The sequence below is a fragment of the Monodelphis domestica genome, chromosome 6 (assembly GCF_027887165.1).
Source record: "Monodelphis domestica isolate mMonDom1 chromosome 6, mMonDom1.pri, whole genome shotgun sequence".
NCBI classification, from domain to species: domain Eukaryota; kingdom Metazoa; phylum Chordata; class Mammalia; order Didelphimorphia; family Didelphidae; genus Monodelphis; species Monodelphis domestica.
The window spans coordinates 289,043,168-289,053,813 of record NC_077232.1 but is presented as its reverse complement, the minus strand read 5'-3'; the positions used below and the strand labels follow the sequence as shown (position 1 = coordinate 289,053,813).

The window sequence follows — 10,646 nt, the reverse complement described above, 5'->3', positions numbered from 1 at the left end:
CCCATTTTACAGACAAGGAGATTGAGGCAAATCAAGGTTAAATGCCCAGAGTCACACACCTAGTAAAGTATCTGAGACCAGATTCAGACTCTGGTGTTTCTAAATCCAGGCTGGACCTTCAAGTATATAAGGAAAGTAGAGATTATTAACTATAAGGTTGTCTTGATAGTGATTATGGTAATGCTTTTGAATATATAACCAAGCAATCCCTCTCTCTGGAAAGTTTTAAAAATAGGTTTCATTTTCATTCATCTAAGTATGGTCTTGATTAAAGGAGAATGTATTAGAACTTATCAAGGTACTTTGAAATCTACCCATGAATCTAAATGAGGTTCCTCCTTCCCTCAAACAATGTGTTCATATTGTGTGTCAGCTACTGGGGTAACTTGTGAGCTCACACAGAATTAAGTTTTCTCAGAGTTGCTGTCTCTAAGACTTTCAAGTAAGTTTGGTAAGATTGGATTTTTCAAAGCAACAGACTTTTTTGGGTAATGTTTTTTCTTTTTTAAAATTAATTAATTAATTACATTAAAATTCCCAAGTAACTCCTTCCTTCCCCTACTCCCCTCCCCATGCTAGAGAAGACATCATTCAACAAAAATGATAAATCTATCTATAAAACTATGTCTGCCTTGTTTCTATCAGTTCTTTCTCTGAGGGGGACACACACAAGTCATTCTTAAACCAATATTTCTATTCCTGAATATAATGTTCTCTTTGTTCTGCTCATTCCATAATTTCATGTAGTCCTTTCTGTGTTTTTCTAAAATTAACCTCCTCTTCATTTATTATGGCTCTATAATATTCCATCATAATCATATGACATAACTTGATCAGCCATTCCCCAATGTTCAATTTCTGATTCTTTGCCACCATAAAGAAAGCTTTTATTAATATTTTAGAGTAATGCTCAAACATGTATTGCATGAAAGCACTGGTATATCAGACTATTTATTGTCTGTAGTGGGGAGTGGGGGAAGAAAATCTGAATCCTAAACTGTCAGAAAACAATTTTCAGAAATTGTTTCTTCATTTAATTGAAATAATTAATTTTTAAAAAGAAAAGAGGATAGAGTAATGCTTCAGGGAGGATCTCAGGGTTGTAGGGGAGGGAGGGGAGGTGGAAGGAGAATGAAGATCATGTTAGATCTAGAGTTAGAAAGACCATAACTCAAATTTTGCCTCAGATAAAAAGTGCTCCCACCCCCAATAAGTGGCTGAGCTTTGCTTTAAGCCTCTGTTTCTTTATAGGTGAAAAGAGGATTATAAGAGCACCTAGCTCTTAGTGTGGCTATGAGTTTCAAATGATATTTGTAAAGCACTGCAAACCCTGAAGTATGACATAAATGCTAATTATTTTAGGGCAGGGCTATTTTGTGAACATTCTCTTTTAAATTTTCAGTTTTGTTTTTCATCCTTAACTTAAACAACAATAAAAAGAGCATTTCCATACCTACTAAATCATAATCTCAATTTCACACCTACTTGCTTTTTAAAAAAGTACATATTTGACACATTACTTTCAAAAATATTGTTTGTGTATCCTTTTGAACCTTGTGTTCTTGAAAAAATGTTACAATGTACTTGGTCCCTAAAGACATCAAAGGGAAGAGCCCCATACATACAAAAATACTCATAGCAGTTCTTTTTGTAGTAGCAAAGGACAGAGAATGACTGAGCAAATTATGGTATTTGAATGTAATTAAATAGAATTGTATCATAAAAAAAAAAAATAAAAGGTAAAGGGAGATAGTTTCAGAAACCCCTAGAAGATTTGTATGAATTGATGCAAAATAAAGTGAGCAGAACCAGAGAAAAATTATACTAACATATCAACATTGTTACAACAATTATTTTAGACCTGAGAACTCTACCCAATAGCCAACCATGTTTCCAGAGAAGCAGTGATGCTACTCACCTCCTGAGAGAGAGATAACAGCCTAATATGAAGAAAGAGGCATATTTTGGTATATGATTAAGATAGGAATTTGTTCTTTTCTTTGTTCTAATTTGACAATACTTGTTTTTAAAAAGGTTTTTTCTTTTTCCCTTTGGAAGGGGGTATTGGAAAATAATGCTTAGTAATTAAACAATAATTTGAAAAAATGTTTAAAAGTTCAGCTTTGGGGGAGCATCACTAATGCAAACATCTCTTTCCTCAACCTCTACCCATTTAACCTAAAGAATAATGGAGGGAAAAAGTGGCCTTGACCCAAAGGGTGTCTCTGCCTCATTTCTGTCTCCTCTCTCTCAACAGGTAGCATGCCTCATTGTAGATTTTCAGAAGGCATGACTTTGATCAAAGGACTCAAGCCTTTCAAGGCTGATTTTCATTGCAATGTTGTTGGCTGTGATTAAATTGTGCTTCTGGTTCTGCATTAGTTCAAACTTACCTGTTTCAAGGAACTCCTCTGATTATTTTTACTAACAAATAATATTTCATTACCTTCATTTCCTTATGATTCGTTCTACCATTCTTCCAACTGTCGAAGAAATAATTATTTAAACCCCTCCCTGTATGGGGCTTCTCTGCCTCCCTCCCAAATCTACCCACCTAAGATCAGGAAATGTCTCTTCCCTAGTACTATCCTTCTTAATCCACCTCCGTCATGCTCACTTGTTTCCCCAGTGAATTTTATGTACAGTATTTCTACACCAAACTGTGTGTGTATATGTTAAACCCTCCTTTGTCCATTTCAGACAAAGGTAAGGGCCATCAGATGTCTGCTGTCACCATACCTTCCTCCATGTTTAAGACTCACCCAAATTACGAAAAATGGCAAGTTTCCCCTCCCCTTTCCCTTCTACTTCTCCTTCTACCCTTCCTTCTCATACCCCTTGGAACACAGCTTTGCCACTGCAAACAATGCAGGCCCTGGCCAGTGGCCTGAGGACTAAGGATCTTCCTCTTCCTCTTCCCTCCTACCCCACCCTGGCCCAAATTCCTCTCATCACAGTCTTTGTCTCCACCTCTGGGGAGGTGGCTGTCGTCATCTTCTCAGAAGAAGATGATGCCAAAGCTGCCGCAGCCAGTGGGTGGGCGGACAGCCAAGCTGCATAGCCAATCACTGAAGTATCACTTAGCAACCCCCCCACCATCACCATTTCTCCTCTCCGCAGCTCCCCCACCCCAGCCACTGCAGCTTGTGCAAACCCCGCCCCCCGAAAAACCAGAGTCTGCAGCAGAGCTTCGAAGACAGCCGCTGTAGTGTCCCTCCACAGCATCTCCTTTCCCCCTTTTCCCTTCCCCCTTCCCCTTCCCCCTCCCCCACCCCACCCCCTTCTCTTCCTTTTTCTCCCCTTCCCTCCCCTCCTCTCCCAGGGTCTTTGCACATAGACCCGACCCTTGGAAGGGTCTTTTCCCTCCAACGAGATACCACGGGTCCTTCTGCACGCCCCCTCCCCACTTGTCGCTGTTTGGGCGCATCCCGCCCAAGGAAGATCAGAAGACTGGCAGCAGAGCTTCTAGGTTAGCGGCTGCGGTCTCCCTTTACCTGATCATCTTCCTTCCCCTCCCTCCTCCTTTCCTCTTTCCCCTTCCCCTTTCCCCCTTCCTCTACCTTCTTTCCCTCTTATGTCCTCCCCACCCCCACCCCCCCCGCCCCGGGCTGCGGCCCGGAGTGGGTAAACCCCACCCCTGGAAGACCCGAAGGATTGAAGACCGGATTCCTCGGAGACCTTCAAAGGAACTACTAATGTAGTCTCCTTTCCCCTTCCCTCTCCCCACTTCTCCCTCTTCCCCTCTCCCATCCCTTCCCTAATCTAACCCCTTCCTCTTTTTCCTCCCCCCCCCGCCCCCACAGTCTGGTGTGGGTGGACCCCACCCCTGGAAGACCAGAAGACTAGATCCTGCATTTGAGCTTGGTGGGAAGAGGAGGAACTGCCTCTGCAATCTTCTTTTATTTCCCCCCTTATATCTCCCCACTTCCCCCTTCCCTCCCCTCCTCTCCTCTCCCCTTTCCCCTCTTCCTATCCACAGGCCTGTGTGAGCAGATCCGGTCTCTGGGAGGCCCTTGTCTGCAGAACCACTGAGGCTGGGACTGCAGGTTGTCCCTCTCCCTTCCCCGAGACCCTTTGAAACCTCCCCTTCCACTCCCCGTAGTGATGGGGAACCCTATCCCTGGAAAGCCCCAGCCCTTCCGCAGAACTGCGGATGCTGTGGACCAGCTGACCCCCCCAAAGGCAATTCTTCCCCCTTCCTTCAGCTTCTCTGGGCTGTGTCTTGGAGAAAGGCCCTGAGACCCGACTGTGCTGCTGTCATTCCTGCGGAAAAGACTGAACCTGGAGGATTTCACTGCCCATGACTAGCCCTTTGTCAACGGGGCAGCCAGCGCCTTCTTCAACTTGGCTGGAATGGAGGCTTTCAATTCCTTGGTGCCCTCGGCTGTGAATTGGTATGCAACTGTTTCCTTGACCTCTTAAATGATGGAGAAATTGGGAGCTCCCCTTCCCCTATGGCTAACACCCCACCCACCCCACCCCTGCCCCTGATCTACAAGACTCAGTGCTACACTTCCCGGGCTGGGGCTAAATCTACCCCAACCCCCACCCCACCCCGCCATAGCCACAATGAGATACTGGGGCAGGTGTTAAGCAGGTTTATGACCAGAGTAAGCGATACAGCTTTGCTCTTTGCTTTGGGGCCTTCCAGGGCGGATGGGATGTGTCCATTTGTATGGGGGGGGGGGGGGGGGGGCTGAGGCAGCAGCTGCTGGGGGAGGTGCAGGAATGCAATAAGCCTACACAGCCTGGCTAGCACCACTGCCACCAGGGAGCTGCCACCACATGGAGCAGGAGCATATGTAAGCTAATTTGGCCACATCAGATCCCAGATCTGCAGTAGGACACTCAAGCTGGGTGGCTCCTTCTGGAATGACTGGCCAGATTCTGCTGAATCTCCTTGGTTCCTTGGTGATATTCGAGGGCAGCCTGGGCCTTCTTTTCTGCCCAGAGCAGAGTAGAAGCTGTTTCACTGTGGATGGGCAGAAAATCCAGCCCCACCAAAAGCCTTCCTTCTTCTGTTTCTCACAGGCCCCACATCCCTCTTCCCTGTGCAGGAGCCCACTGAGGGGAGTCGCCTGATGCTTCACTTTGGTTGGCTTCTGATTCTCCAGGATTTCTCCATCCAGGACTTCAGTCTGTGATATGAAAGCATCTCTGGTGCCAGTGACTGCAGCAACCTTCTCCCCCAGCCTCTTAATGAGGCATGTCTCCTCCCTCTTCTTGTTCTTCCCCTTCCCCTTCCCCTTCCCTTTCCTTAAGACTGCACCGAATCCTTCTCCTTAGGACCATGGGCAATTTTGATGACCTCAGAGGGAACAAACAGCCTCTCTGTGCCCTGATGGAGGGATTCTGAAAAAGACTGTAAAAATGTTTTAAGTTTCTATGTACTTTCCTTCCCTTCCCCAGAGCTTCCAGGAAGTTCTTCTTTCCCTTTGTCTGTCCTTAGTATGTAAGATTCCCTATATGTCCTTAGTAAATAGGAACTCCCAATGTGTCCTTAGTATGTAGGGTTTCCTTTATGTCCTTAGTATCTAGGGTTCCTGTATGTCCTTAGCATCTAGGGTTCCCTGTGTGTTCTTAATAGCTAGGGTTCCTTATGTGTCCTTAGTAGCTAGGGTTCCCTATACCTTTCCTTTCCATTTAATGCAATTCAGCAAGTATTTAATAAGTGCCTACTATATATACAGTGCTGGGGAAAAAGAAAAAAATAAAGCAGTTGGTGCCCTTAAGACGGCAGAAGTTGGTTGTTTTGTTTTCTCCTTCCTCCAGGGAGAAAACGTGTTGAAAGGGCTCATAGATTTGAAGCTGGAGGGACCCTTAAAGGCCATCTTGTACAATTCCTTCATTTTACAGATGAGGAAACTGAAGTAACCATATGGCTTGCACACAGGGTCCCAGGCGTATCTATGAGCTACCGAGATGGGATTTAAATCCAAGTCCTCTAAACCCAATGATTCCCACATGTCCCTCCTCCTCCCCCCCTACTCTCTCCCCCCCTCAACCTTCCATACTCTACCCCTTTCATACCTACCCCTGCCACTGGACGACTTTGGAGCTCTCTCTTTCCCTTTCCTTATCAGACATTGCCCAGAACAAGTACTCACCCCTGGATGTCTGGAAGGGTAAGGGAAAATGTAGATGAAAGCTTAGTTCTGGGCCTCTGAGATACCCTGAGGCAGTCTACCCCTGCTGGGTGGTTTCTGGCCCCCAGCCCTCACTGACACTTAGAGGGTCTAGCTCTTGGCCAGTGGCACTCCTAACTCTCAATCCCGATCCAATACATTCATTCCATCTGTATATAAACTCTTCCATTTCGAAGGGAAAGGGGTCAACAAATTTTCAGAAGTCCTTCCCTTTCCCTGTGGTCTAGCAATGACCCTCTTCTATCAACCCTGTGTTTTTCTCATTTAAGATAAAATGCCTAACAAGATACCTTCTGTAAGATAGCTTGTTCTGATTTATATATTGTGGTTTCTTTTTGCTAATTCTTTGTATCTCCAGCATTAGTTTAGCATAGTGGCTGAATAAATACTTGCTGTTTGTAATGGAATCCCTAACACTTTCTTCTGAGCCACAAGAGCTCAGTAGGGTCTAGTAGTTAACAAGGGCTTTCTTCCTTTCCAGCTGTGAATCACATAGACTGATTCCAGTTGGGTCCCCAGAGTTGGGTGGGAGAAGGGACAATTGCCCCATCTCCCACCTGGCCTCCATGCGGCCACAAGGTCGCCCCTGTATTTTTTGTTTGTTCTTTCCTGTTTGTAGATGAATAATTCTTCTGTAATGCATGCAACCCAGACTCATAGTGAACTTGTGGACTCCAAAAGGTCTGAATGTTTAGAGGCAGCAAATCCAGAGCAGCTGTGGCTGACAGCAGAAGTTAAAACTGGACTATTTGAATGCCAGGAGTGATTGGACAGTGCAATGATAAGAAGAGATTTAAAATACATGTAGCAAATCTTGCAGAATTGCTCTCTGTCTCAGTGAGGTGTAAATATTAGCTTCCCAGCTTATTGTTACAGTAGTTCAAAGTTAAATTGCTAAATCTTGTTAATCCTGTTAAACTTGTTGATTCTGTTAATGTGAGCTATGATTCTTTCATGATTAGCATTTCTTTCTGTATAGAAATGAGCTATCTATTCCTTACCTGTGAAAAACAACAAACAAACCCAGAATAGAACCCTATCCATCTCCAAGAAGTCTGGGTTTTCTTTTTCTTATTTAACTCTTTCAATACCCTTTTGAAGATACTACATTTCTGAAGGGACACTGGTTTCTTCTCTCCCTATTAGAATATCCGCACTTCTTCATCATCCAGCTCCTCTAACTGCTTAAATAAATTGACCTTTCTGTGTTTCTCTGGACTCATGACTGTTATTTCTACTTAGTTTATACTCAGCCTAGGCTGTCTCATTAGTTATGCTTAAAAGTCCTCTATTCCATTAAGGATCTATTTTCCCCCCAATAGAATTATGCTAAAGTTGAAAGCCTAGATCTTTTGCCTCTTGGAATATCATACTCCAATTTTCCCTTTCATTTTTAGTAGATAATGCAAGATCACACCAAGTTTGGTGGTGAGTGCAGAGACACATTTCAGGAAGTTCCTGTACTGGACTATAAGGAAAGAGGCTGGGAAACATCTCCCAAGTAACTCATGAGGCAGCTAAGTGGCATAGTGTGAGCCTGATAATTTTTTAACTCCTTTGTGTATTTTTTTAATATGAGAGCTATAGAATGTTGGCTATTACATTCCTGGAACTTTTTCTTTGAGGTTCCTTTCAGAAGATAAGAAAATAAAGGGTAGATTCCTTCAATTTTCACTTTTTCCTCTGTTTCAAATAGATATACGTAGTTTTAACTTCTGATTTCTTGAAATCCATTGTCTTTCTTGAAAAACACTGTCTATCTTGAAATCCATTTTGGAGAGAAAAGGGCCAGGGAATAATGTTTTTCAGGGAGTCCAATGATTCATAAAAAAATCCCTGTCTGATGTTTTCTGGGCCAGTATGTACACATATACATACATACACACACATATGTGATTTTTTCTTAGTCAAAAGATACGTGCATGATTTAATGAATTTTTAGTATAGTTCCAAATTGGTTTTCAGAATGGCCACACCAGTTCCTAGTTCTACCAATATCACAATAATGTCCCAGTTTTCCCCCAGCGCCCCCAGCATGTCAGCCATAATAGAGAAATTCATCTGGAGAAACAAAAGATCAAGCCATTATGAATCAGGTCCATCATAGAGTCTCCTGATTGCAAATGACTCAGTGGTATTAGGGGGAAAGACGCTTCCAAAAGAGGAGTCCTTTCTCCCAAGGCTCCTTGGCTTCAAATGGTCAGAAAGAATGAATCCACTCATAGGAATATAAAGGCCAGATAGAAGAAGCAACAAATTCCCTCTCTTCAGCTAAATACCTCTAACCATTTGATAGAATATAAGTTCCTTGGGTTCGGCAACAGTTTTATTTTTGCCTTGGCATCTCCAGTAACTAGACTGGTTAGTGCCTTCTACATAGGAAGCACTTAAGAAATCTTGCTGATTGATAAAATTGAATAATATTGACATTCAACATATTTGTCCAATGTCACAGTTTTATAATGTGAATAAATACCCCATTTCCATTGATGAGAAATTAGTACCTTATAAATAACATTATTCACAGAGACACTTAAAACAGAATGAGATTTAGTTTATCCTTTTAAAAAATCCCTAACCACTTATAGTCATATTTGTTCTCTGTATGGTTTGCCATTCTCAAGACCTATGGACTATAAGGAAAGAGGCTGGGAAACATCTCCCAAGTAACTCATGAGGCAGCTAAGTGGCATAGTGGACAGAGTACTGAACCCAGAGGCAAGATACAACTGAATTTACATCACTTAATCACAGATTGCCTTAGTCTCCTCACCTATAAAATGAATATGAGTGCAAAATCTGTAAAGTGCTCTGCCAACACCAAAGTGTAGCATGCATGCTGGTTATCATTCCTTTCCACCTAAAGGTGGATAATATGGTTTGACCTGGTATGGATTGGCAATTTCTCTGAAGTTCAAGAGCCCTTTAAACATTAACAGGATAGGCATCCTGACTTCAGTGTTCTCATAAGAGCCCATGATGTTGCTTCTTTCCTTTCTTTCCTCTTTATCTCATTCCTCCTCCACACTCCAGTACAGGAACTTCCTGAAATGTGTCTCTGCGCTCACCACCAAACTTGGTTCTCCCACCTTCATGGAAAAAAAAGTAACAAAGAATAAATAGTTCAGTTTGCCTTAGAAAGTTCTTCTCAAAATAACTGAGCAGGACATATGATGGCAGGAGATTTAGATCTTCCAGTCCTCTATGGATTCCATATAAAAAAGGACACCTATGTTTTATACACCCAAATGCCATTAAGAAAAACAAATTTCTTTCCCTTGTAGGAGCATGCACAGTAAAAACCATTTACCATGAGAGACATCTGCCACGTTCCTTCTGTTTTGTCAAACTGGTTGGTACTCAGTTTATAGGCATGAAGTCATGAAAAGGAAGGTAGGCTTTGCCACTTTTGAGTTTTTTTTGTTTGTTTTGTTTTGTTTTTTGGTTAGGACATGATGTTTCCTGATGTATGTAAAAGAGAGACTATACATGCATGCAAAGGACATCATCTGTCAGTCAAAAGGAACATTCCATTTTGGAATGTTACCGGGAAAGACAGTTGAAGCCAAGCCAGGCTGAACTGGGCTGAACTGAGCCTTTGGCTTCTGACAGAGTGGTAGAGAAAAAAAAAAAAGTTGAGACTTTGGCTGGTGTGGCTGATGGTGAAGACCCTGAAACTTTTGCTGACTGGCTGAGGTTATTTGGCTGATTGTCAGAAGAAGAAAGAAGACATACAGTTGTCCTCATATCTCTCTGACTGACTTTGTTTCAATATCCTCCAATCTTAGGCTTCTTGTAGTGTAAAAATTAAATTAGTCTCTAGTAATAAAAATATTATATTTTATAAGGTTTATTAAGGATTATTAGAATTCAAGGAATAAAGAAAATACAAAAATAAGAAACCACGTGCCCATGGCTGATTAGCCAATTCAGAATACCCATGCTTAGCTTGTGTTACTGCCAGTTTAAATACTAATTGTGATCTCGCCCAGGTGGAGACTCAGGTGAGATTAGAGGGAATTCTGGGAAATACCAAGGATTTCTGGGGATTGAAGTCTAGGGTTCAAATCTCCATTTTTACATATCTCCCTGTGATCCTATTGGGAAACCAGTTTCCCCAAAAGGATCATAGAAACATAATTAACTTAAAGATTGCAATAATTTGTGGATAAAAGGAAAAGTGTTAAGGATAATTTTAGCATTGTGACCTAAACTATATTAATTATTTGGTTGCCATGGATATCCCAAATAAAAAAATACCCGTCAGCTGGAAATTTATGGTGATTTAATATAATGGAAAGAAATTAAGAAGAAGGGAGAAGGAAAGGGTATAGGATTTCTTCCTCCTGGCTTGTGCAAGGGAAAAGATTAGAGGCTCTAGGAAGGTAAGGTTTTGGAGAATAAAGGAGGAAGGAATCAGCCTGAACTCCAAGAAGGCTCAGTCAAGATGCCTGAACCTGAATCAGCTCAAGGGCAAACTCACCACCAAAACCCAAACAA

General features: G+C 42.4%; 1 long non-coding RNA gene across 1 annotated transcript; it reads left to right on the top strand.

The window, feature by feature from the left end:
- The first annotated feature begins 2,972 nt into the window (after window positions 1-2,972).
- LOC130455126 (uncharacterized) lies at window positions 2,973-7,356 on the top strand. Its single transcript, XR_008913041.1, has 2 exons — window positions 2,973-4,394; window positions 5,032-7,356. It is a non-coding gene; the product is annotated as an uncharacterized LOC130455126 (long non-coding RNA).
- Window positions 7,357-10,646: the final 3,290 nt, after the last annotated feature.